We start from the raw sequence: 27,775 nt of genomic DNA on the forward strand, positions 1-27,775 counted from the left end.
TGCCTGATCTGCCAAAGCAATCTCATATCCCCTTTTTGCCCTCCTGATTTCTCTCTTAACTCTACTCCGGCAATCTCTATACTCTTCAAGGGATCCACTTGATCCCAGCTGCCTATGCATGCCATATGCCTCCTTCTTATTTTTGACTAGTGCCTCAATCTCCCGAGTCATCCAAGGTTCCCTACTTGTACCAGCCTTGCCCTTCACTTTATAAGGAATGTGCTTACACTGAACCCTGGTTAACACACTTTTGAAAGCCTCCCACTTACCAGACGTCCCTTTGCCTGCCAACAGACTCTCCCAATCAACTTCTGAAAGTTCCTGTCTAATACCATCAAAATTGGCCTTTCCCCAATTTAGAATTTTAACTTTTGGGCCAGACCTATCCTTCTCCATAGCTATCTTAAAACTAATGGAATTATGATCACTGGTCCCAAAGTGATCCCTCACTAACACTTCTGTCACCTGCCCTTCCTTATTTCCCAAGAGGAGGTCAAGTTTTGCCCCCTCTCTAGTCGGGCCATCCACATACTGAATGAGAAATTCCTCCTGAATACACTCAACAAATTTCTCTCCATCCAAGCCCCTAATGCTATGGCTGTCCCAGTCAATGTTGGGAAAGTTAAAGTCCCCTACTATGACCACCCTATTTTCATCACGGGGACAGGACACGTTCCCACAGGTGAGGGCCGCTCACCTTAATATTCCTTCCAGCAGAATGGGACGGTTGATCAAAGTGACCGGGCTCTTGCGGCGCGATCAGTCAGTGGGCGGTCCTTATATGACAGTCCAGGGTCAGGAAATGGCGAGGTTGTTAGTTGACTCTCATCGAGATCAACCAATCCTTTTCTTTGTGAACATTTCGAACGGAGTAGAATGTGCAATTGGTGTGTTGCAAAATGCATCTAGTTATTTGTTCAGCCATGTGGTTCCTCCGGCCTACGCTGTTGCAAAAACAGATGAGATGTTTAGTTTTATTAGTTTACAGGAAGGAGGCTGCGGAATTGGAGCCACAAACCGTGATTTTGATCCATCGACAAAATATGGGATTTAACTGGAGCTTTATCCAGCGGGTTAGACCGCTCAGTCACGATACTTGAATTCTTGCGATTTTCAGGAGCTACAAGAGGGTTGTTTCCCTTCTTTGATGAACATTCGTGATCCTGTTGTGGTTTTGCTGCAAAGTTCTAATTCCCACCACCAAAATTGAGCCCTCAACTTCAACGGTAGTCAAATTGGAATCCTCAACTTTGGAGCTGGTGATTTGAAGTCCAACGTGCGACCCATTGCGCCACAAATCGGCTGTCGATTATGTGATTTAACATTACCCATTTGCTGCTTATGACTTTTTGCTGCGGTGGAGCAAGTGGTTCGAAAGCTCAGTGGGGATTCACAGCAGCTCCTGAGAAATCTACACAGCGACGGTTTCTCCAATGCCTCGTGATCTGTCTGTCTGTCTGTCTGTCTCTATTCGTCTTGCTCTCTCTCGCTTTCATTCTTGAGCTCTTACTCTCCCCGTTTATTTCAAGAAGGCTGGAATACAAAGGGGTGGAAGCTATGTTACAGCTGCACAGAGCTCTGGTGAGACCTCATCTGGAGGACATCATTCAGTTCTGGGCACTCCGCCTCAGGAAGGATGTGTTAACCTGGAGGCTCGAGGGGCTGAATGGCCGTTTCCTGTTCCTATGCTCCAATAAATGAAAACATAATTCAAGTATAGAGACCCTAATGTATAAGGGTATCCGTTCACCACTACTCTCTGCCTCCCATTCCTGAGCCAATTAGGTGCCCACGTTACCACAGGTACTTTAATTCCACGTGCTTCTAGTTTTCGCATAAGTCTGTTACGTGTTAATTTCTAAAATGCGTCCTGAATATAGCTGTAACCCCGTAATTTTATACTTAAGCAATAAGAATACGGATGTTCCGACCGAGCGATAGATTGGGTTCATTCCCATTACCCGGAGGTGACGGGACTGAGGAGGTGAAATCCCATCTGGGTTTATATTTTCCGAAAACGGAGACGGAAAATAGCAAAGCTCATCCCGTCGAAATCCAACAATTGGACTGAAGATCCGACAGTCTTTTCCATCCCCGGTTTCCAGACCTGGCCGTTCAAGGAAGCCTGATAAGAGAGAGAAGAAACGTAGACAGCGATAGAGAGATGCATGCAAAGAAATAAAATAATATAAATCTCCAAATTCTGTGATTGAGCAGAATTTAAGGTACAGTTTTTTTGAAATTCTGTCTAAAGTCGTGAAATCTTAAAGGTGAACATTGGGCTGGATTATCCCTTAACCTCTGAGAGAAGTAAACACTGCCTGGTAATTACAGCTCTTATTTATTTGACTGTTTCACAATCGTCGTGTAAGCTGGTTTCGAACCCCCAGTGAATTTCACGACCATGCTTAATCCATAAGTTAACACAAAGGCATCGCGCGGCTGTCGAGTCGATTGCGCAGGGTAATCACAGGAACTCTGCCAGAGTGCATGTTCTAGACATGTATCCAAAGCTACACGTGCTGCCTGCAGCCGTGTGTCCATTGGTGGTTCAGTGGTGGAACCCTCGCCTGCTGGTGGGAAACCTGGGGTTTGTTTCCAGGCCAATGCAGCATCCTTTACCTTTTTTGTATTCTGTACCCATGAGATTGTCTGAATTGGGATAAATTCATGTGCCGGCTTCAATCTACAACTTCTTCAAAGATGATCTTCATTTCGTCTACTTGTGTTGCATGGACAAACCCTTTGCTTTCTTTCCTCTGGTGCTCAAACATGCTCTGCTGGAGATAAGTCAAAACTGCCTTCCACACCGCTGAAAAGATGTAAGAAGCCAATTGGTGATTTTTGACTAAAAATGGGGACATAACAGGGCTCATTCGGAATTTTGAACGATTCGAACTTCCTGAGCGACATTCAGACCCAAAGACCAACAAGCAACAGAGCCGTGCAGCCGCTGTAAAATTTCGCTGCCATGCAGCCGTTCCGCCATCCTTTCAGAAGGCTCTGTCCATACAACCCCGCTTTCTTCTACGATGCACGATGTGGAGCAATATCAGGTTCCACACTGATCATTTCATATCAACAATATTTCTCGCTTATTATCAAATTTGCTTTGAATGTAAGACTTGCATTATCAAGGAACACTTTGCAGAATGAATTGCTCTGAAACAACATAATCGTCTGTCTCGAGATCGTCATAGTTTACATTCTAGCATAAGTATAATTTACTCAAATTGCTGCTTTCAATCACTATGAGAGTAACATAAATGTACATATGCAGTGCCTGTACGCACGAGTATTGGTGGCTCTGGGATAGAATTCTGGCCTCTGACACGGATTCGATTCGCGGACAATGCATGAACGTTTCATGTTTTGCACCAATTAGGAAGATGAGTTTAGCCACTCGAGCCGGTTCCGCAAATCTATCAGTCTCAGGTTTAAAATCAACAATTAAGCTGACACTGTCGCTTGCAGAAGTGAGATCCAAACTTCTACCCCCCTTTGCTTGTCGAAGTGTTAACTAATTTCACTCCTGAAATTCCTGACTCCAATTTTTAGGCCAGGTTCCCGAGTCCTGGACATCCGAACGAGCGGGAAGAGTTTCTCTCCATCAACACCAACAGTTCCCCGTAATATCTTGAAAACTTCAATCAAATCAGCCCTTATTCTACGAAATTCCAGGGAATACAACCCTAGTTTGTGTAATCTCCCCTCGTAATTTAACCCTTGGATTCCAGGTATCAATCTAGCAAAATTACACTGCACTACCTCCACGGCCAAAATATCCTTCCTAAGGTGCGGTGCCCAGAATTGAACACAGTACTCCAGGTGTGGTCTCACCAGAGCTTTGTATAGCTGTAGCATAATGTCTATCACCTTGTATTCTGGTCCTTTAGATATAAAAGCTAGTTTTCCATTAGCCTTTTTGATTATTTTCTGTACCTGTCCATGACATTTTAATGAACTATGTATATGGACCGCTAAGTTCCTTTGGAACTCCACGGTTTCGAGCATTTCACCAGTTAGAACGTATTCTGATCAATGCTCTATAGGTCCAAGTTGGATGACCTCACACTTACCTAAATTGAAATCCATTTGCCACAGTTTTGCCCATTCATTTATTATATGAAATACTCTCTGTAATGTTCTGCTTCCATCTACTTTGCTTACAGTGCTGCCCATCTTGGCGTCATCTGCACATGTCGCTCTCTATCCCGTCATCTTATATCAATGAGACCGACTGCACTGGGGTAAATTCACATTCAGCTTCAATCTCCTCATCATATTGAGACATTTATTTTTTCACCTGTGTTGTGCCTTGGAAATTTCCGCACTCTGTCCTCTGGAGCTCAAACATTCTCTGGATATAATTCAATTCCACCAACAGCAACATTGAAAAGATATCGGAAGCTAATTGGTGACTTTTCACTAAAAGCACAGAAAGAGGAGGGGTCATGCGGGATTTGAAACTGAGATCGCGCGCGTATCACATAACACAACCCTCCAAGCGAAAATCACACCCCTCGACCAACAAACCGCTGATGCTGAAGCCGTGGAGTCAGTTGAAAGGTGCGCTGCCTCCCACAGCCGATCGGCCATCCTTTCAGACCTCTTCTGTCCATCCAATCTCGTTTTCTGTTCCGGTGCACAGCAATATCAAGTTGTACATTAACTATTTCCAGTCACCAATATTAGTCTCCGTTTAACAAATTGGTTTCGACTGTACGACTTGAATTATGAAGTAAGACGTTTCAGAATGAGTTGCTCTGAAACTACATTGCTTGGGAGGAGACTGAGAGATGTAGATAAACAGCAAAACCTTGGAGTGTATGTCCACAGATCCCAGAAGGTAGCAGAACAGCTAGATAAGGTGGTTAAGAAGCCATAAAGAATATTCTCCTTTATTAGCCGAGGCATAGAATATAAGAGCAGGGGAGGTTCTGGTAGAAATTTATAAAACAATAGTTAGGCCACAGCAAGAATACTTCGTACAGTTGTGGTCACCACATTACAGGAAAGATGTGATTGAACGAGAGATGGTACAGAGGAGATTTAAGACAATGTTGCCAGAACTGGAGAATTTTAGCTATGAGATTAGATTGGATAAGCTGGGGTTGTTTGCTTTGGAACAGAGGAGGCTTTAGGGAGATTTAATTGAGGTGTATAACATTATGACGGGCCTCGATCGAGTGTATATTAAGGACCTATTTCCCTTCGTAGGGAGGTCAATAATCAGGATACATCAATCTTAGGTAATCGGTAGAATGATTAGAGGGGAGTGAATTTTTTTTTCCATCCAGAGGGTGGTGGGTGTGGGTTCGGAAAATCACTGCCAGAAAGGGTGGGAGAGGCGGAAACCCTCATCGCATTGAAAAATAAAAACTTCAATATACACGTGAAGATCCATAACCGACAAGATTAGGGACTAAACGCTGGAAAGTGAGATGAGGCTCGGTACCGATTTTTCGGCCGGCACAGGCACGATGTGCAGAATGGCTTCCTTCTTTGGCATAACTTTCTCGGATTCTATGATATAATTGCCGTCTGTCTCGGCATCGCGATAATATACACTCGACCAGAAGTATACTTTAATCAAATTGATGCTTTGTTTCACTGTGAGAGTGAAGAGACATAAGTGTGTAGACATTAGCTGCAGCAGCTGGGTTGCACCTTTACTTTTCCAACCGTCTCAGTGCCTTTTTTTTACCTTTCTCTGCTGGTTTTGCAGGTGACATCAGCCTTCGCCGTTCAAGGAAGCCTGAGAAGCCCGTCGGGCACAACAGAGAGAGAAGAGACAGAGACAGGGAAAGATAGAGAGATGCATGCAAAGAAAATAAAGAGTATAAATGTCAGGTTTTGCAAACGACCAGAATTTAAGTTACAGATTGGGAGAGATTCCTTCTCGGGTCTTGAAATCTTGCAAGAGAAGATTGGACGCTCAATTAAAAGCCCCAGCCACGTTGAAGTATCTCTGATGCTGGGAGAGCGGTAAATGCAGTCAATTAACTCCAATTAATCTATTTGAGCATTGAAGAGATCTTTAAACAGTTGGGGGTTGCGAGCAGAATTCAAACCTCGGCAGGAAAACCCCAATGGAGTTTTGAGACCAACGCTTGAACCACTCGGCCATCGCAGCTGTCAACGGCATGTTCGTTTAGACAGCATTCCATATAGGAACATGTAAATGCTGCAAAAGCAAGCATTGGTGGTTCAGGGGTAGAATTCTCGCCTGCCACGCGGAAGACCCGGGTTCGATTCCCGGCCAATGCAAGATCGTTTTGCATTTTGCACCAATGAGGAACCTCGGAACAGGATTGTGGTATTTGGTCCGTCGAGCCTGTTCCGCAACTCAATACGATCATGGCTGAGTTGTGACCGAAATCCCTGTACCCGCCTTAGTCCCATATCTCTAAATATCTTTGGTTGACAAAAATCGATAAATCACGGGTTTGAAATTAACAATTGAGCTCGCATCAACTGCAGTTTATGGAAGAGAGTTCCAAACTTCTCCAACACTTTGCTTGCAGAAGTGTTTCCTAACTTCACTCCTGAAAGTCCTGACTCGAATGTTTAGCCGATGTCCCCAAGTCCTAGACACCCCAACGAGCGGAAATAGTTTCTATCCATCTACCCCATCAGTTCCTCTTAATATCTTGAACATTTCGATCACATCAACCCTTCATCTACTAAATTGAAGGGAATACAACGATAGTTTGTGCAATCTCTCCTCATAATTTATTGCCGAGAGTCCAGTTATCTTTCTAGTAAATCACACTGCACTCCCTCCAAGGCCAATATATCCTTCCTAAGGTGCGGTGCCCAAAACTGAACACAGTACTCCAGGTGTGGTCCAACCAGAGCTTTGTGTAGCTGTAGCATAATGTCTATTCTCATCCTCTAAACATATAGGCCACCATTCCATTAGCCTTTTGGATTATATTCTGTTCGTGTCCATGACATGTAATTGATCTATGTACATGGACACCTAAGTTCCTTTGGAACTGCACAGTTTCGAATTTTTCACCTTTTATAAAGTATTCTGATCTATCCTTTTGAGGTCCAAAGTGGATGACCTCAAACTTGCTTATATTGAAATCCATTTGCCACAGTTTTGCCCGGTGTGCGGATATTACACAGTGTGCTGAGAGTTCGGTACGTGTGGGAGTTGAAGGGTTAATCTCTTTAAATCTAGTGCATATTGCTTCAACTGTTTCAGGTCAATTTAAAAGTTTAAATTTCTAAGTTTCTGTCAGGTGTGGGAGTTGAAGGGTTAATCTCTTTAAATCTAGTGCATATTGCTTCAACTGTTTAAGGTCAATTTAAAAGTTTAAATTTCTAAGTTTCTGTCAGGCTTCAGCAGAGAGCTGCTGTAGCAAGTTAATTGGTTAGCTAGATTCAATTGGTCCCTGAAGGTGGGGCAGGCCTGACTCATCTGAGTCTCAACTGTAGAAATACAGGGGCCTGTCAGTGCGGACTGCACGGTGTGCGGATATTACACAGTGTGCTGAGAGTTCGGTACGTGTGGGAGTTAGGTGAAGTGGGGGAAGGAGGTGCTGCTTTGCCTTGCTTTTCTTGCAGAGCGGTAGTGGACCTGAGAGCGGTGAGCGGCGGGAGAGTGCGAGACCAGAGCGGGGATAAAAACAGCGCGGAGAGAGCGAGACCGGAGCTTACTCTGAGAGCGAGACTCTGAGACCAGCGGCAGTTCGGGGTGACGTCACCAGTCAGAAAGTGACGCGGCACAGGGGAGGCAGCTGATTGGTGAGTAGGTTCAGGTGAGTATTTCTACCATTTTACTGTAAGTAAAGTAATAAGAAAGGGAAGATCTGCAGGTTTTATAGCAGGTAGTGTTTTTTTTTTAGTGAACCTAGGTCCCTAGTATAGTTAACATTTTCTAATTTCAACGTAATTTAAAAGGGGTAACTCAGCTAAGGCAAGTCATGGCAGCAGACCTCGCACCCGTGATATGCTCCTCCTGCAAGATGTGGGAAGTCATGGACACTACCAGTGTCCCTGCCGACCATGTGTGCGGGAAGTGTGTCCACCTGCAGCTACTGACCGATCGTATCTCGGAGCTGGAGCTGCGGGTGGACTCACTGTGGAGCATCCGCGATGCAGAGAAACTCGTGGATAGCACGTTTAGCGAGTTGGTCACACCGCAGGTAAAGGGTATACAGGCAGGAAGTGAATGGGTGACCAACAGGAAGAGTAAGAGATGCAGGCAGGTAGTGCAGGGGTCCCCTGTGTCCATCCCCCTCTCAAACAGATATGCCACTTTGGATGCTGTTGGGGGGGATGACTTATCAGGGGAAGGCAGCAGCAGCCAACTTCCTGGCACCACGGGTAGCTCTGCTGCACAGGCTGGGAGGAAAAAGAGTGGCAGAGCTATAGTGATAGGGGACTCAATTGTAAGGGGAATAGACAGGCGTTTCTGCGGCCGCAACCGAGACTCCAGGATGGTGTGTTGCCTCCCTGGTGCAAGGATCAAGGATGTCTCGGAGCGGCTACAGAACATTTTGGAGGGGGAGGGCGAACAGCCAGCTGTCGTGGTGCACATAGGCACCAACGATATAGGTAAAAAAGGGGATGAGGTCCTAAAAGCAGAATATAGGGAGTTAGGAGGTAAATTAAAAAATAGGACCTCAAAGGTAGTAATCTCAGGATTGCTGCCAGTGCCACGTGCTAGTCAGAGTAGAAATAGGAGGATATTTCAAATGAATACGTGGCTAGAGGAATGGTGCAAGGGGGAGGGATTCAAATTCCTGGGACACTGGAAACGGTTCTGGGGGAGGTGGGACCAGTACAAACCGGACGGTCTGCACCTGGGCAGGGCCGGGACCGCTGTCCTAGGAGGAGTGTTTGCTAGTGCTGTTGGGGAGGGTTTAAACTAAAGTGGCAGGGGGTTGGGAACCTGAGCAGGGAGAGAGAGGAAAGCGTAACAGGAAGGGACAGAAGGTATGGAGTAATAGGTAAAGTGTTAAAAAAGGAAAAAGCAGGAACTAAGCGTCACAAAACAGATTTGAAAGTTCTTTATCTGAATGCACGTAGCATTCGTAATAAAATGGACGAGTTAACGGCACAAATAACTACGTATGGGTATGATCTTGTGGCCATTACAGAAACATGGCTGCAGGGTGACAACGACTGGGAATTAAATATGCCAGGGTATTTAACAATCAGGAAGGACAGGCAGGAAGGAAGGGGAGGTGGGGTGGCTATGTTAATAAAGGAAGGAATCACTGTAATACAGAGAAATGATATTGGGACAAAGCATCAAGATAATGAAACAGTTTGGGTGGAGATAAGGAATAATAAGGGAAAAAAAACATTAGTGGGCGTAGTATATAGGCCTCCTAATAGTTGCAACTCTGCTGGAAGAAGTATTAATCAGGAGATAGTCGGGGCATGTAATAAGGGAACAGCCATAATTATGGGGGATTTTAATTATCATATTAACTGGACAAATCAAATTGGGCAGAGCAGCCTTGAGGACGAGTTCATTGAGTGCATCAGGGATGGATTTCTTGAGCAGTATGTAACTGATCCTACAAGGGGGCAGGCAACCTTGGACCTGGTCCTGTGTAATGAGTCAGGATTAATTAATAATGTCCTAGTTAAGGATCCCCTTGGAACGAGCGACCACAACATGGTTGAATTCCATATCCAATTAGAGGGTGAGAAGGTTGATTCTCAAACAAGCGTACTGAGCTTGAATAAAGGAGACTATGATGGTATGAGAGCGGAATTGATTAAAGTGGACTGGGAAAATAGATTAAAGGGTAAGACGGTACATGAGCAGTGGTGTTCATTTAGGGAGTTATTTTACAACTTTCAAAATAAATATATTCCACTGAGGAAAAAAGGGTGTAAAAGAAATGACAGCCACCCGTGGCTAAGTAAAGAAATCAAGGATAGTATCCGACTAAAAACAAGGACATATAAGGTAGCCAAACTTAGTGGGAGGATAGATGATTGGGAATTCTTCAAAAGACAGCAAAAAGTAACTAAAGGATTGATTAAGAAAGGGAAGTTAGATTATGAAAAGAAATTAGCAAAAAATATAAAAACAGATAGCAAGAGTTTCTATAGTTATATAAAAAGAAAAAGGGTGGCGAAGGCAAACATAGGTCCCTTAGAGGATGAGACCGGGAAATTAATGGTGGGAAACATGGAGATGGCAAAAATGCTGAACAAATATTTTGTTTCAGTCTTTACAGTAGAGGACACTAAGAATATCCCAACACTGGACAAACAGGGGACTCTCGGGGGGGAGGAGCTAAATACGATTAAAATCACTCAAGAGATGGTACTCAGTAAAATAATGGGACTCAAGGCGGATAAATCCCCTGGACCTGATGGCTTCCATCCTAGGGTCTTGAGGGAAGTGGCAGTAGGGATTGTGGATGCTTTGGTGATAGTTTTCCAAAATTCCCTGGACTCAGGAGAGGTCCCGGCAGATTGGAAAACTGCTAATGTAACACCGTTATTTAAAAAGGGTAGTAGGCAGAAGGCTGGAAATTATAGGCCAGTTAGCTTAACATCTGTGGTGGGTAAAATTTTGGAGTCTATTATTAAGGAGACAGTAACGGAACATTTAGATAAGCATAATTTAATAGGACAAAGTCAGCATGGCTTTATGAAGGGGAAGTCATGTCTGACAAATTTGCTTGAGTTCTTCGAGGATATAACGTATAGGGTGGATAAAGGGGAACCAGTGGACGTAGTGTATTTAGACTTCCAGAAGGCATTCGACAAGGTGCCACATAAAAGATTATTACTTAAGATAAAAAATCACGGGATTGGGGGTAATATTCTGGCATGGGTGGAGGATTGGTTATCAAACAGGAAGCAGAGAGTTGGGATAAATGGTTCATTTTCGGACTGGCAACCAGTAACCAGTGGTGTTCCACAGGGGTCGGTGCTGGGTCCCCAACTCTTTACAATCTATATTAACGATTTGGAGGAGGGGACCGAGTGCAACATATCAAAATTTGCAGATGATACAAAGATGGGAGGGAAAGTAGAGAGTGAGGAGGACATAAAAAACCTGCAAGGGGATATAGACAGGCTGGGTGAGTGGGCGGAGATTTGGCAGATGCAATATAATATTGGAAAATGTGAGGTTATGCACTTTGGCAGGAAAAATCAGAGAGCAAGTTATTTTCTTAATGGCGAGAGACTGGAAAGTACTGCAGTACAAAGGGATCTGGGGGTCCTAGTGCAAGAAAATCAAAAAGTTGGTATGCAGGTGCAGCAGGTGATCAAGAAAGCCAACGGAATGTTGGCTTTTATTGCTAGGGGGATAGAATATAAAAACAAGGAGGTATTGCTGCAGTTATATAAGGTATTGGTGAGACCGCACCTGGAATACTGCATACAGTTTTGGTCTCCATACTTAAGAAAAGACATACTTGCTCTCGAGGCAGTACAAAGAAGGTTCACGCGGTTAATCCCGGGGATGAGGGGGCGGACATATGAGGAGAGGTTGAGTAGATTGGGACTCTACTCATTGGAGTTCAGAAGAATGAGAGGCGATCTTATTGAAACATATAAGATTGTGAGGGGTCTTGATAGGGTGGATGCAGTAAGGATGTTCCCAAAGATGGGTGAAACTAGAACTAGGGGGCATAATCTTAGAATAAGGGGCTGCTCTTTCAAAACTGAGATGAGGAGAAACTTCTTCACTCAGAGGGTGGTAGGTCTGTGGAATTTGCTGCCCCAGGAAGCTGTGGAAGCTACATCATTAGATAAATTTAAAACAGAAATAGACAGTTTCCTAGAAGTAAAGGGAATTAGGGGTTATGGGGAGCGGGCAGGAAATTGGACATGAAGCTGAGTTCGGATCGGTCAATGCCCTGTGGGTGGCGGAGAGGGCCCAGGGGCTATGTGGCCGGGTCCTGCTCCGACTTCTTGTGTTCTTTAGATTTGTGGTTGGGATCAGATCAGCCATGATCTTATTGAATGGCGGAGCAGGCTCGAGGGGCCGATTGGCCTACTCCTGCTCCAATTTCTTATGTTCTTATGTTCTTATGTTCTTATTATATTAATGTCTCTCTGGAATTTACCAGAATGATACCCGGACTTCAAGTGTTAAGTTACGAAGAGAGATTACACAAATTGGGGTTGCATTCTCCAGAGTTTCGAAGGTTAAGGGGTGATCTGATCGAAGTTTATAAGATATTAAGGGGAACAGATAGGGTGGATAGAGAGAAACTATTTCCGCTGGTTGGGGATTTTGGAAGTAGGGGTCAATGTCTAAAAATTGGAGCCAGACCTTTCAGAAGCGAGATTAGAAAACATTTCTACACACAAAGGGTTGTAGAAGTTTGGAACTCTCTTCCGCAAACGGCAATTGATACGAGCTCAATTTATAAATTTAAATCTGAGATAGATAGCTTTTTGGCATCCAAATGTATTGAGGGATATGGGCCAAAGGCAGGTATATGGAGTTAGATCACAGATCAGCCATGATCTTATCAGAATGGCGCAGCAGGCACGAGGGGCTGAATGGCCTACTCCTGTTCCTGTGTTCCTATTCCTCTCTAATCTACACTGCTTATAACGCTGCCCATTTTGGTGTCATCGGCAAACTTCCATATGTCGCTCTCTATCCCGTCATCTAATATCAATGAGACCACCTGAATAGGGGGAATTCACATTCAGCATCAATCTCTGCATCATCTTGAGACATTTTATTTACTTCACATGTGTTGCACTTTGGAAACTTCAGCACTCTGTCCTCTGGAGCTCAAACATGCACTTTAATCCTACCAACAGGAACACTGAAAAGATGTCAGAAGCTAATTGGTGAATTTTACACTCAACGAAACGGAACAGCAAGAGCTTATCGGGGATTTGAGCCCGGGACTTCTCGGAAATTAATCAACCAAAGCCCCCGAAACAAGAATCATACATCGAGACCAACCAGGCGCTGTTACTTACATCATGCAGCCAGTGTAAAGTTTCGCTGTCTCCTATAGCCGATCGGCTGCCCTTTCAGACCTCTTCTGTCCATCGAATCTCGTTTTCTATTCCGGTATACAGCAATATCAAGTTGTACGCTAACTATTTCCAGTCACCAATATTAGTTTCCCTTTACTAAATTGGTTTCGTCTCGACGACTTATATTATCAAGCAAGACGTTTCAGAATTATTTGCTCGGAAACTGCATTGCTTTGGAGGATACAGAGGGGTGTCAATAAAAAGAGGGACCTTGGAGTGCATGTCCACAGATCCCTGAAGGTAAGATGACAGGTAGTTAAGGTGGTTAAAAAGGAAAAAAGGATACTTTGCTTTATTCGCCGAGGCATAGAATGTAAGAGCAGGGAGGTTATTCTAGAACTGAATAAAACACTAGTTCGGACACAGCTGGAGTATTGCGTACAGTTTTGGTCACCACATTACAGGAAAGATGGGACTACACTAGAAATGGTACAGAGATTTACGACGATTTTGCGAAGAGTCGAGAATTTTGGCTATGAGGATAGATTGGATAGGCTGAGGTTGTTTTCTCTGGAACCGACGAGGCTGAGGGGAGATTTAATTGAGGTGTATAAAGTTATCACAGGCCTCGATAGAGTGGATAGGAAGGACCTGATTCACGTAGCAGAGAGTTCAATAAAAAGGGTCATAGATTTAAGGTAATTGGTAGAAGGATTAGAGTGGAGCAGAGGGGAATTTTATTCCACCCAGCGGGTGGTGGGGGTCTGGAACTCACTGCCTGAGAGGGTGGGAGAAGCAGAAACCCTCATCGGGTTTAAAAAGCACATCGATATGCAATTGAAGAGCCGTAACCTACAAGACGACAGACTCAACGCTGGTAAGTCGGGTGATGCTGGATATCTCTTTTCCGGCCGGTACAAACATGATGGGCCGAATGGCCTCCGCTAACGTAAATTTTAATGATTCTATGATTCTTTGATATAATTGCCGTCTGTCTCGGCATGGTGATAATATATACTATACCATTAGAAAACTTTAATCAAATTGGTGCGTAGTTCCACTGTGAGAGCGAAGAGCTCTTAATGTTCAGACATTTACTGCAGCAGCTGGGTTGCACCTTTACTTTTCCTACCGTCTCAATCTTTCTTTAACCTTCTCTGCTGGTGTTGCAGGATCGATCAGCCGTCGCCGTTCACGGAAGCCTGAGAAGTCCATCAGAGGACAACACAAGAGACAGAGACAGGGAGAGATAGAGAAATGCATGCAAAGAAAATAAAGAGAATACATAGAATCATAGAATCATAAAATGGTTACAGCAGAGAAGGAGGCCATTCGGCCCATCGAGCTCGTGCCGGCTCGTTGTTAAAGCAATCAAGATAGTCCCATTCCCCCGCTCCTTCCCGTTAGCCCTGAGTGTATTTCCCTTCAACTATTTATCCAATTCCTTTTTGAAAGCCACCTTTCAGTCAGCGCATTCCAGATTATAACTACTCGCTGGGTAAAGAAGTGTTTCCTTCTGTCGCCTTTGGTTCTTTTGCCAATCACCTTAAACCTGTGTCCTCTGGTCCTTGACCCATCCGCCAATGGGAACAGTTTCTCTTTATTTACTTTATCCAAGCCCTTCATGATTTTGAACACTTCGATCAAATCACCTCTTAACGTTCTCTGTTCGAAGGAGAACAGCCCCAGCACCGGGCAAATGCGGTAAATTAGCTTCAATTTATTTATTTGAGCCTTAAACAGCTCTTTAAACATTACGGTGACATTATGGTAGCGTGGCCTCGCTGTCTCAGGTGTTAAATTTAATTTCTATAGAGGCGTGGGTTTGAATCCCACTGCTGTTCGAATTTCTGCCAATGTTTACTTTGATCTGTTCACAGAAAACCCGATTGTAGTGCGATGGAGCAGAGGATGTGAAAGAAGCTGAAAGTGAAAGTGCAGATATTATTTTCATCACGGGGACAGGACACGTTTCCACAGGTAAGGGCCTCTCACCTTAAGATTCTTTGCAGCAGAGGAGGACAGGTGATCAAAGTGACCGGGCTCCAGCAGCGCAATCAGTCAGTGCGCGGTCCTTATATGACCGGACAAGGTCGGGAAATGGCGAGGTTGTTAGTTGAGTCTCACCTAGATCAACAAATCCTTTTCCATGTGAACATTTCGAACGGAGCTGAACGTATAATTGAGGTGTTCCAAAATGCATCAATTATTTGTATCGCCACGTGGTTCCTCTTGTTGCAATATCAGATGAGATATTTAGTGTTATTAGTTTACAGGAGGGTGGCTGCGGTATTGGAGCCGCAAACTATGATTTTGATCCATCCACAAATTATGGGATTTAGCCTGAGCTTTAACCCTGCGCGTTCGACCGCTCAGTCACGATACTTTCCATCTTGCGATCTTCAGGAGCTACTTTTACAGGAATAGAATTACTGCAAGCAAGAAGTCTACCCCTCAAGCACCAATGCTCGCACGGCAGCAGGATGAATGTGTCCAGTTGGAAACCTTTCTGAAGGAACATGCAGTCTGACAGAGCCGGAAGTCCAGCAGATTGACTTTTGTGGTGAGCAGATGATGTGCCTCCTTCTTGAGAGTGTTTCGCCAATCCAGCTCAGAGTGGATTAAGCATTATAAATTCGGGTGGGACTGGAGCCACTTGTATCAGATGAAGTGTAGGAGGGGGTTATTTCCCTTCCTTGACGAGCATTAATGATCCTGTTGCGGTTTTGCTGCAAAATTTCACTTCCCAGCGCCGAAATCACCGAACCCTGAACTAAAATTCAACGATGGTGAGATTCGGACACACAACCTTTGCAGTGATTAGAAGAAGCCCCACGTGCTACCCATGGCACCACAAATCGGCTATCGATTAGGTTATTTCACGTTACCCATATGCTGTTTTGGAACTTTTGCTGCGGTGCAGTAAGTGGTTCAAAAGCTCAGTGGGGATTCACAGCGCTCCTGAGAAATCGACACAGGGACGGTTTGTGCAATGCATCGTCCTCTCTCTCTCTCCCATTTGCTCACTCTCGCTTTCTCTCTTGAGCTCTCACTCTCCCCGTTTATCTCAAGAGGGCTGGAAAACAAGGGGTGGATGTTATGTTACAGCTGCACAGAGCTCTGGCGAGACCCCATCTGGAGGATTGCATTCAGTTCCGGGCACCCACCTCAGGAAGGATGTATTAACCTGGACGCTCGAGGGGCTGGATGGTCTACTCATGTTCCTAAGTTCCAATGAATGGAACAATAATTCAAGTATCGAGACCCTAATATATCAGGATGAGTGAGTGAAGAATGTTTTCTGTTTGAAGTACTGATTTCATTAATTGAATACTCCCAGTGTCCTACCTCATTGCAGCCCAGTCCGGACAAACTGCTCGCACAAAGTGGCATTTTCTGTGAGGACACGAAAGATTTGTTCAGGCCATGACAGTACCGAGTGCGGGTAGGCCTGCGCGTGAAATGGAAAATGAGGTGAAATACTCCCACAAGCAGCGGATGTCTCTGTTCCCATTTCCAAAATGCACGCACGCACGGGCCCATGATCCCCACTCACACTCTCCTTCCAATCTCACATACCTTTGCTTTGGTTTGAAATCGTGTATGTTTTCACAATGGGATTTAATTTGAAGAAAGCAGTGCTGTAACAACCCGGGGATATTGAAGAGATGCAGTACAAGAAGATACATAAAAGGCAAATGATAACAATGACTGTTCTCACACTGTGAGCTACAGTTAAAGGCTGACAACATTTAAAGTCTCATGCAGCAGGTCCGGGTCCAAATCTTTCACGTGGCATCTCCTTCTGTTTCTGTCACTCCTTTTCCTCCACGCAGAGTGGATTTGGAATTCCTGTGCGGCTACATTGCGCATTTTCCAGATCTGCTTCGAGCGCAATTCGCTCCAGTTCATCAATTGCACACATTAGTTTGATCAAGGGGAGAGGACACCTTTTCACAGACAAGGGCTGTTCATCCTTTTGTTTTTCCAGCAGAGGAGGGCAGATGATCAAAGTAACCGGATTGGGTGGACTGTCCGTACAGGTGCCTGGTGGGCTCGTGGTTATGATTCGGCGCTTACACCTCTATAATTAATTACATGAAACCAAATAAACTCTACGAAAAGAGGAATATTTCTTTAAACACCATTAACCAACCTATAACTTTCTGTTGCAGACTGAAAGAGACGCTAACGAGGTTACCGAGTGACAGTCACAAGTTTAATAATGATTTGTTTTGTATGTGAAACGCTTTTCAGACTGCATTTTAGGAGACTGGTTGCACAGCTTGCTAAAGTAAAACATGCCATCATGTCGTGATCGCGGGTTTGATTGTTGTATGGTCTGATAAGGGGCTTTGTTTTGGGTTTTCGTAATTTAAAAATCCAAGCTTTACAATCAGATCCACAGACAAATTCACGGGACAATTTTATTGAATAGCATCCATTGCAACTTTACCCCTGGGCCGGAGAAACAAGTCTTTCTTTTTATTTTTCTTTCTCCGGTTTGCAGAGAAACGTTTAACTCGCGGCCTGTTCCCATTAATGATCATCAGCAACAACAGAAAGACAGAGCGGGTCTGACCGCCCCGAGATGTGGAAAAAGGATCAGTTTAGAACAAATGCATCACATCAAATAGTCACCCGGCACCGAGAGAGACAAAACCAAGAGAAAAAGGCACAAGGTAACAGAGAAATAAAAACCAAATACAGACGATATAAATATTTCCCATCGTTGATGTCTCTCTGTTCCATCCCCAATCCTTCAGTGGTGGGGATAAAATTCCACTGCAAATAAATGCGAGAATCGACCCAAAGAAGAAGAAACTAAATAACCAAAAACTGCCAAACACTGGATTACACCAAAGACCTTTAAGTTTTCAGTCGAATGCAACCGCGACTGAGCTATTGGGACACCAAAGCAAATGCAACTTTTCGCCATTGTCCTGCAAGAAAATATCACCCCAGCGACGCCTTGATGTTCATTACCGCACTTCATATATAAACACCACACTCATATATACCCAACCAGAGTCCATGGATAAACACCGCACTCACATACACACAACAACAGTTCATAAATATAAACATCGCACTTATATATACACACCCACAATTCATATATAAACATCTCATTCATATATACACACCCACAGTTCATATATGAACATCGCACGCATAAACACACACCCACAATTCATATATAAACATCTCATTCATATATACGCACCCACAGTTCATATATGAACATCGCACGCATAAACACACACCCACAATTCATATATAAACATCACACTCATATATACACACCCACAGTTCATATATAAACATCGCACTCATATATACACACCCAGAGTTCATATATAAACATCGCACTCATATATACACATCCACAGTTCATATATAAACATCACACTCGTATATACACACCCACAGTTCATATATAAACATCGCACTCATATATACACATCCACAGTTCATATATAAAGATCACACTCATATATACACACCCACAGTTCATATGTCAATACTGCACTCATATATACACATCCACAGTTCATATATAAACATCGCACTCATATATACACACCCACAGTTCATATATAAACATCGCACTCATATATGAACACCCACAGTTCATATGTCAATACTGCACTCATATATACACATCCACTGTTCGTATATAAACATCTCACTCACATACACTCACCCACAGTTCATATTTAAACATCGCACACCTATATATACAACGACAGTTCATATATAAACATCGCACCCACAAACACAAATCGACAGTCCATCGATCAACATCGCACTCATATATACATACCCACATTTCATATATAAACATCGCACGCATATATAAACACCCACAGTTCATATATAAACATTGCATTCATATAAACTCACCCACAGCTCATATATAAATATCGCATTCATTAATACTCACCCACAGCTTATATATAAAAATCGCATTTTTTTTATTCGTGCATGGGATGTGGGCGTCGCTGGCGAGGCCAGCATTTATTGCCCATCCCTAATTGCCCTTGAGAAGGTGGTGGTGAGCCGCCTTCTAGAACTGCTGCAGTCCGTGCGGTGAAGCTTCTCCCACAGTGCTGTTAGGAAGGGAGTTCCAGGATTTTGACCCAGCGACGATGAAGGAACGGCGATATATTTCCAAGTCGGGATGGTGTGTGACTTGGCGGGGTATGTGCAGGTGGTGTTGTTCTCATGTGCCTGCTGCCCTTGTCCTTCTAGCTGGTAGAGGTCGCGGGTTTGGGAGGTGCTGTCGAAGAAGCCTTGGCGAGTTGCTGCACTGCATCCTGTGGATGGTGAACACTGCAGCCACTGTGCGCCGGTGGTGAAGGGAGTGAATGTTTAGGGTGGTGGATGGGGTGCCAATCAAGCGGGCTGCTTTGTCCTGGATGGTGTCGAGCTTCTTATGTGTTGTTGGAGCTGCACTCATCCAGGCGAGTGGAGATTATTCCATCACACTCCTGACTTGTGACTTGTAGATGGTAGAAAGACTTTGGGGGGTCAGGAGGTGAGTCACTCGCCGCAGAATATCTAGCCTCTGACCTGCTCTTGCAGCCACAGTATTTATATGGATGGTCCAGTTAAGTTTCTGGTCAATGGGGAGCCCCAGGATGTTGATGGTGGGGGATTCGGCGATGGTAATGCCGTTGAATGTCAAGGGGAGGTGGTGAGACTGTCTCTTGTACGAGATGGTCATTGCCTGGCCCTTGTCTGGCGCCAATGTCACTTGCCACTGATGAGCCCAAGCCTGGGTGTTGTCCAGGTCTTGCTGCATGCCGGATCGAACTGCTTCATTATCTGAGGGGTTACGAATGGAACTGAACACTTTGCAATCATCAGCGAACATCCCCATTTCTGACCTTATGATGGAGAGAAGGTCATTGATGAAGCAGCTGAAGATGGTTGCGCCTAGGTCACTGCCCTGAGGAACTCCTGCAGCAATATCCTGGGGCTGAAATGTTTGGCCTCCAACAACCACTACAATCTTCCTTTTTGCTAAGTATGACTCCAGCCACTGGACAGTTTTCCCCCTGATTCCCATTGACTTCAATTTTACTGGAGCTCCTTGGTGCCACACTCGGTCAAATGCTGCCTTGAAATGAAGGGCAGTCACTCTCACCTCACCTCTGGAATGCAGCTCTTTTGTCCATGTTTGGACCAAGGCTGTAATGAGGTCTGGAGCCGAGTGATCCTGGCGGAACCCAAACTGAGCATCGGTGAGCAGGTTATTGGTGAGTAAGTGCCGCTTGATAGCACTGTCGACGACACGTTCCATCACTTTGCTGATGATTGATAGTAGACTGATGGGGCGGTAATTGGCCGGATTTGATTTGTCCTGCTTTTTGTGGACAGCACATACCTGGGCAATTTTCCTCGTTGTCGGGTAGATGCCAGTGTTGTAGCTGTACTGGAACAGTTTGGCTAGAGGCGCAGCTCGTTCTGGAGCACAAGTCTTCAACACTGCAGCCGGGATGTTGTCGGGGCCCATAGCCTTTGCTGTATCCAGTGCACTCAGCCGTTTCTTGATATCACTGGGAGTGATTCGAATTGGCTGAAGACTGGCTGCTGTGATGGTGGAGATATCGGGAGGAGGCTGAGATGGATCATCCACTCGGCACTTCTTCCTGAAGATGTTTGCAAACGCTTCAGCCTTGTCTTTTGCACTCACGTGCTGGATTCTGCCATCATTGAGGATGGGGATGTTTACACAGCCTCCTCCTCCCGTTAGTTGTTTAATTGTCCACCACCATTCACGACTGGATGTGGCAGGACTGCAGAGCTTTGATGTGACCCGTTGGTTGTGGAATCGCTTCGCTCTGTCTATGGCATGTTGCTTCCGCTGTTTAGCATGCATGTAGTCCTGAATTGTAACTTCACTAGGTTGGAACCTAATTTTTAGGTACGCCTGGTGCTGTTCCTGGCATGCTCTTATGCACTCCACATTGAACCAGGGTTGATCCCCTGGCTTGTTTATTAATGGTAGAGTGAGGAATATGCCGGGCCAAGATATTACAGATTATGCTGGAATACATTTCTGCTACTGTTTATGGCCCACAACACCTCATGGATGCCCAGTTTTGAGCTGCGAGACCTGTTCTGAATCTATCCCATTTCGCACGCTGATAGTGCCACACAACACGTTGGATGGTGTCCTCAGTGCGAAGACGGGACTTCGTCTCCACGAGGACGGTGCGGTGGTCACTCCTACCAATACTGTCATGGACAGATGCATTTGCGACAGGTAGTTTGGTGACGACGAGGTCAAGTAACTTTTTCCATCGTGTTGGTTCTCTCACCATCTGCCGCAGTTCCAGTCTGGCAGCTATGTCCTTCGGGCCTCGGCCAGCTCAGTCAGCAGTGATACGACCGAGCCACTCTTGGTGATGGACATTGAAGTCCTCCATCTAGAGTACATCCTGTGCCCTTGCTACCCTCAGTGCTTCCCCCAAGTGGTGTTCAACATGGAGGAGGATTGATACATCAGCTGAGGGTGGGCGGTTGGTGGTAATCTGCAGGAGCTTTTCTTGCACTTGTTTGACCTGATGCCATGAGATTTCATGGGGTCCAGAGTCAATGTTGAGGACTCCCAGGGCCACTCCCTCCTGACTGTATATCACTGCACCGCCACCTCTGGTCGGTCTGTCCTGCCGGTGGGACAGGACATGCACAGGGATGGTGATGGAAGAATCTTGGACGTTGGCTGAAAGGTATGATTCTGTAAGTATCGCGATGTCAGGCTTTGCTTGACTAGTCAGTGGGACAGCTCTCCCAATTTTGGCACAAGTCCCCAGATGTTAGTGAGGAGGACTTTGCAGGGTCGACTGGGCTTGGTTTGCCTTTGTCGTGTCCGGTGCCTAGTGGTCCGATGCCGGGTGGTCCGTCCGGTTTTATTCTTATTATGACTTTTATTAGCGAGGTTTTACAACTGAGTGGCTTGCTAGGCCTTTTCAGAGGGCAATTAGGAATCAACCACATTGCTGTGGCTCATTTATACTCACTCACAGTTCACTTATAAACATCGCATTCATATATACTCACCCACAGTTCATATATAAACATCGCACTCATATATATATACACCCACAGTTCATTTTTCAACATCGCTCTCATACATAAACTCATTCGGTTTATAAAGCAACAGCGCGCTCATACACCCACACCCAGTTTATAGTAGCAGATCGGTACCGATCGCCGATAGAGCTCTCAGATTCCGAGAGTCCGAAGGAGCAGCGACCGAACAAATTCTGGATCTCATCCTTAACACAGACCGATCGATCCACCTGTAAAATTACATCGCACTTGGATATCAGGGAGGGTAATGGTTTCTGAGAATGTATCAGGGAGCCTAATGGCTTCTTAGTGGCGATCCATCGGGGCAAGGGGATCTCAGAGAGGGGAAGGGACTGTCAGAGGATATCAGAGAGTGCAAGGGGATCTCAGAGCGGGGAAGGGATAGTCAGATGTCATCAGAAAGTGTCAGGGGGCTCAGAGAAGGGAAGGGACTGTCAGAGGGCATCGGAGAGTACATTAAGAACTGAGAGAGGGGAAGGACTGCCGAGTCTGAGAGAGTGTAAGGGGGCTCAGGGCAGATCTGTGTAAGGGGCACTCAGTGGGTATGAGAGAAGGTAAAGAACGCTGACAAGGTTCAAAGATGATCATGGACTCTCTGAGGTCAGAGACAGAGTGTATCAGAGAAGTTAAGGAGCTCAGCGAGAATCAAAGAGGGTAAGGGGGGCTCAAGATGTATCAGAGAGGCGAATGGATCCAGAGATGTCATCTTCCAAATGTTACAATTTCTAACCTTCAACATTTTTTATAACAGCAATAAATGAAGCCGATTGAACCGATAATCTGCCGTGTCCCATCTGGAGGGAATGAGAAGGTAGAATCGGGAGGGACTGGATATTTGGCAACGCTCAAGGTTTCATTTCACACAGCTCAGTGTTGTGTCTGTTTTTTAACTGGATTTCATGAACTCGAGAAAAGAGGTTGCAATTTGAAAATGTTATTACCCATTGTGAAAAATAGAACACAAATGCGCCCAACGTGGGGCTCGAACCCACGACCCTGAGATTAAGAGTCTCATGCTCTACCGACTGAGCTGGCCGGGCTGGTTGCTAAAATTTTTCCCATTCTATTATTGTAGAGAGACAGCTGTTGGCTTTGCTGCAAGGGTTCAGTTCGTTCTGCAATCTCAGGGTTTCTCCTTCTGTGCACCTGATTTTCATTCTGGAGTCAGTCTGATGCCTTTTGCACGTCATTCAGCACCACGCTGAGCTGAAAAGGAACATCGGAACAGGAGAGGGCCATTCAGCCCCTCTTCCTGCTGTGCCATTCAATTCGATCATGACGTGATCTGCAACTCAACTCTCCTTCCCCGCCTTGGACACAAATCCCTTGGAACCCAAACCGAGAAATGATCGACAATATCAGTCTTGAAAATTTGAATTGAGCCACAATCCACATCCTTTTGGCAGAGAGAGTTCCAGCTTTCGGCCGTGTTTTGTTTGCTAAAGTAATTCCTGATTTCTTGCCTGATTGGTCTGTCTCCAATTTCAAGATTAAAACACCTCATTATGGATTCCGCCAACATAGAGAGAGATGACACAAAGATAGACAGAATTATAAGCAGTGTGGATGGAAGAATGAGATTACAGAGAGATATTACTCGATGAAGTGAATGGCCAAAACTGCGGCAAATGGATTTCAACGTAAGCAAGTTTGAGGCTGTCCACTTTGGACCTCAAAAAGATCGATCAGAAAACATATTAATGGATGTTACTCCAAAAAATTGACCTCATGACATTTTGTGTGGATTCGCTTGTTTCTCAAGTCTGCCAAACTTTTAAAAGTTACCAAAATATTGCAATTGGAACCTTATGGCCCGTACAGGGATCGAACCCGCGACCTTGGCGTTATTAGCACCACGCTCTAACCAACTGAGCTAACCGGCCATGGAGACATCTTAGCTTTATGGGCTTACCCGCGTGTTGGGTAGTTTGTGTTTATTTTTACACCAGCTGACAGGGTTTTACAACGAATATTGAATAAACGAATATTGAAAATGATATCACCGCAACGTGATTCGATCACGCTGCGTTTTGACGTTGAGTCAGATGTCTGTCTGTCTATCTGTCTGTCTGTTTATCCGTCTGATTGGGACTAGGCCTTATTGTCAGGCCAGGCTTTTTGTTTGCTGGCTGCAGGCCTCGCTCCCCGACTGACAGAACAACGACCGGGCCGTGTGTCAGAATCAATGACTGTGACTGAATGTCTGCCCATTTATGGCCACGTGATTGGATGAATAGAAGAGGTCTGAAAGGATGGCCGATCGGCTGTGGGTGGCACCGAATTCTGCAGTGGCTGCAGTGGTTCATTACCGGTAATGAAAATGAGGTAATATACTACCACAAGCTGCCGGTGAAAATCATTCAATTTCCCAAACTTGACCCACCGAATCAAATGAAGCTGCTGGGAAAGCTACAAGACAACGCCGGTCTATCGGGCATCGTGTGAAGCAACTGGCAGTTTAAAGTAGCATCTACAGCCATGTAAGTACTGCCATGTGCCGCTGCGATCGCCGAGTGGTTGAAGCGTTAAATCCAAGATCAAATGGAGTTTTCCTTCGCAGGTTTGATTTCTGCTCGCTGAATTATTGTTTAAAGATCCGTTCAATGCTCAAATGAATGAACTGGATCTAACTCACTTCATTTATCTCTCTCAGAGCATGAGAGATACTCGAGCGTGGCCGGCGCTTTTAATTGGGTGCCCAATGTGCTCTTGCAAAATTCAAATACACAAGAAAGAATCTTGCCCAATCTGCAACTAAAATTCTGCTACTTTGCAGAACCACCCATTCATAAGCGACTTTATTTACATTAATCTCTCTATCTCTCCTTGTCTCTTGTCTCTATGTTGTCCCCTGATGGACTTCTCAGGCTTCCTGGAACGGTAAAGGCTGATCTCACCTGCAACACCAGCAGGGAAAGGTAAAGGAAAAAAAGACTGAGACGGTCGGAAAAGTAAAGGTGCAACCCAGCTGATAAATTCGTAGCTAATGTCTCCACATTTTTGTCTCTTCGCCCTCACAGTGAAAGAAAACAGCAATCTGAGTAAAATATACTTATGATAGCTTGTACACTCTGACGATGCCGAGACAGATGCCAATGTAGCTTCAGATGAACTAATTCTGAAAAGTATTATTTGAAAAAACAAGTCGTACATTTTAAACGAATTTAGTAAAGAGAGGCTAATATTGGTGACTGGAAATAGGTCGTGTACAACTTGATATTGCTGTATTTTGGAATAGAAAACGAGATTGGGTGGACAGAAGCGGTTGGAAAGGATAGCCGATCGGCTGAAGACTATGGTGAAATTTTAGACCGGCTGCAGGGCTTTCCAGCAAGTGGCTCGTTGGTCTTGGGGTATGATTCTCGCTTTGGGCGTTTTTCTAATGGAATATGCGAGAGGTCCCGGGTTTAAATCCCGGACGAGCCCTGTTTTCTCACTGCTTTTTAGTGAAAAGTCACCAATTGGATTCTGACATCTTTGCAGTTGTTCGAATTGAATTATATTTGAGCTCCAGAGGACAAAGTGCAGAAGTTTCCAAGGCGCAACACACACGGAGTAAATAAAATGTCTCAAGATGATGTGGAGATTGAAGCTGAATGTGAATTTACCCCAATTTAGGCGGTCTCATTGATATTAGATGACGGGATCGAGAACCACATATCCAAGTTTGCCGATGACACAAAGATAGACAGAATTATAAGCAGTGTGGATGGAAGAATGAGATTACAGAGAGATATTACTAGATTAAGTGAATGGGCAAAATTGCGGCAAATGGATTTCAACGTAAGCAAGTTTGAGGCCGTCCACTTTAGACCTCAAAAAATTGACCTCATGACATTTTGTGTGGATTCGCTTGTTTCTCAAGTCTGCCAAACTTATAAAAGTTACCAAAATATTGCAATTGGAACCTTATGGCCCGTACGGGGATCGAACCCGCGACCTTGAGCGTTATTAGCACCACGCTCTAACCAACTGAGCTAACCGGCCATAGAGACATCTTAGCTTTATGGGCTTACCCGCGTGTTGGGTAGTTTGTGTTTATTTTTACACCAGCTGACAGGGTTTTACAACGAATATTGAAGAAACCACATCCCTTAAACATTGTTACTTGTTTCTGTATATACTGTCGAGGAAGTAGATCAAAATTAACAAACAAAGAGCACTTTAATGTAACAAATTAAATTCCGATCAATATTATTTTACTAACAATCAACAGCCCATCCATAAAACACTGCCCCGCTATAAAACCTGTGGGCAGGACCCTGAGCTGCTGTGAAAATGATATCACCGCAACGTGATTCGATCACGCTGCGTTTTGACGTTGAGTCAGATGTCTGTCTGTCTATCTGTCTGTCTGTTTATCCGTCTGATTGGGTCTCTGCCTTATTCTCAGGCCAGGCTTTTTGTTTGCTGGCTGCAGGCCTCGCTCCCCGACTGACTGAACAACGACCGGGCCGTGTGTCAGAATCAATGACTGTGACTGACTGTCTGCCCATTTATGGCCACATTTCTGAGTTCCTGCCTTCGCTCTGTGTCGCAGGCCTGTCTCTGTCCCTTAGGATCACAACACACCCACAAGCTTCACGACTGAACGCAGGTTTGGACAGTCTGTCCTCGCAGGTCCTTCGGAAGCTAATGATTTTGAACTGAATTATTTTTCCTGAGTGACTTGTGAAGTTTGGTTCAGTGATATGTTTGCGGAAGAGAACGGAGGAAATAGTTAGTGTGCAACTCGACATTTCTCTACATCGGAATAGAAAACGTGATTGGATGGATAGAAGAGGTCTGAAAGGATGGCCGATCGGCTGTGGGTGGCACCGAATTCTGCAGTGGCTGCAGTGGTTCATTACCGGTAATGAAAATGAGGTAATAAACTACCACAAGCTGCCGGTGAACATCATTCAATTTCCCAAACTTGACCCACCGAATCAAATGAAGCTGCTGGGAAAGCTACAAGACAACGCCGGTCTATCGGGCATCGTTTGAAGCAACTGGCAGTTTAAAGTAGCATCTACAGCCATGTAAGTACTGCCATGTGCCGCTGCGATCGCCGAGTGGTTGAAGCGTTAAATTCAAGATCATATGGAGTTTTCCTTCGCAGGTTTGATTTCTGCTCGCGGAATTATTGTTTAAAGATCCGTTCAATGCTCAAATGAATGAACTGGATCTAACTCACTTCATTTATCTCTCTCAGAGCATGAGAGATACTCGAGCGTGGCCGGCGCTTTTAATTGGGTGCCCAATGTACTCTTGCAAAATTCCAATACACAAGAAAGAATCTTGCCCAATCTGCAACTAAAATTCTGCTACTTTGCAGAACCACCCATTTATAAGCGACTTTATTTACATGAATCTCTATCTCTCCTTGTCTCTTGTCTCTATGTTGTCCCCTGATGGACTTCTCAGGCTTCCTGGAACGGTAAAGGCTGATCTCACCTGCAACACCAGCAGGTAAAGGGAAAGGAAAAAAAGACTGAGACGGTCGGAAAAGTAAAGGTGCAACCCAGCTGATAAATTCGTAGCTAATTTCTCCACATTTTTGTCTCTTCGCCCTCACAGTGAAAGAAAACAGCAATCTGAGTAAAATATACTTATGATAGATTGTACACTCTGACGATGCCGAGACAGATGCCAATGTAGCTTCAGATGAACTAATTCTGAAAAGTATTATTTGAAAAAACAAGTCGTACATTGTAAACGAATTTAGTAAAGAGAGGCTAATATTGGTGAC

At 44.8% G+C, this 27,775-nt stretch overlaps 4 non-coding genes across 4 annotated transcripts; 1 reads left to right on the plus strand and 3 right to left on the minus strand.

Moving 5' to 3' along the window:
* Positions 1-6,199: 6,199 nt before the first annotated feature.
* On the plus strand, positions 6,200-6,270 carry trnag-gcc (transfer RNA glycine (anticodon GCC)). Its single transcript has one exon. It is a non-coding gene; the product is annotated as a tRNA-Gly (tRNA).
* Positions 6,271-23,011: 16,741 nt separating this feature from the next.
* Positions 23,012-23,084, minus strand: trnak-cuu (transfer RNA lysine (anticodon CUU)). The gene has a single exon. It is a non-coding gene; the product is annotated as a tRNA-Lys (tRNA).
* Positions 23,085-23,853: 769 nt separating this feature from the next.
* trnai-aau (transfer RNA isoleucine (anticodon AAU)) lies at positions 23,854-23,927 on the minus strand. The gene has a single exon. It is a non-coding gene; the product is annotated as a tRNA-Ile (tRNA).
* A 2,029-nt stretch (positions 23,928-25,956) lies between these two features.
* trnai-aau (transfer RNA isoleucine (anticodon AAU)) lies at positions 25,957-26,031 on the minus strand. The gene has a single exon. It is a non-coding gene; the product is annotated as a tRNA-Ile (tRNA).
* Between the last annotated feature and the right edge of the window lie 1,744 nt (positions 26,032-27,775).

Source organism: Heptranchias perlo, chromosome 20 (assembly GCF_035084215.1).
Source record: "Heptranchias perlo isolate sHepPer1 chromosome 20, sHepPer1.hap1, whole genome shotgun sequence".
Taxonomy (NCBI): domain Eukaryota; kingdom Metazoa; phylum Chordata; class Chondrichthyes; order Hexanchiformes; family Hexanchidae; genus Heptranchias; species Heptranchias perlo.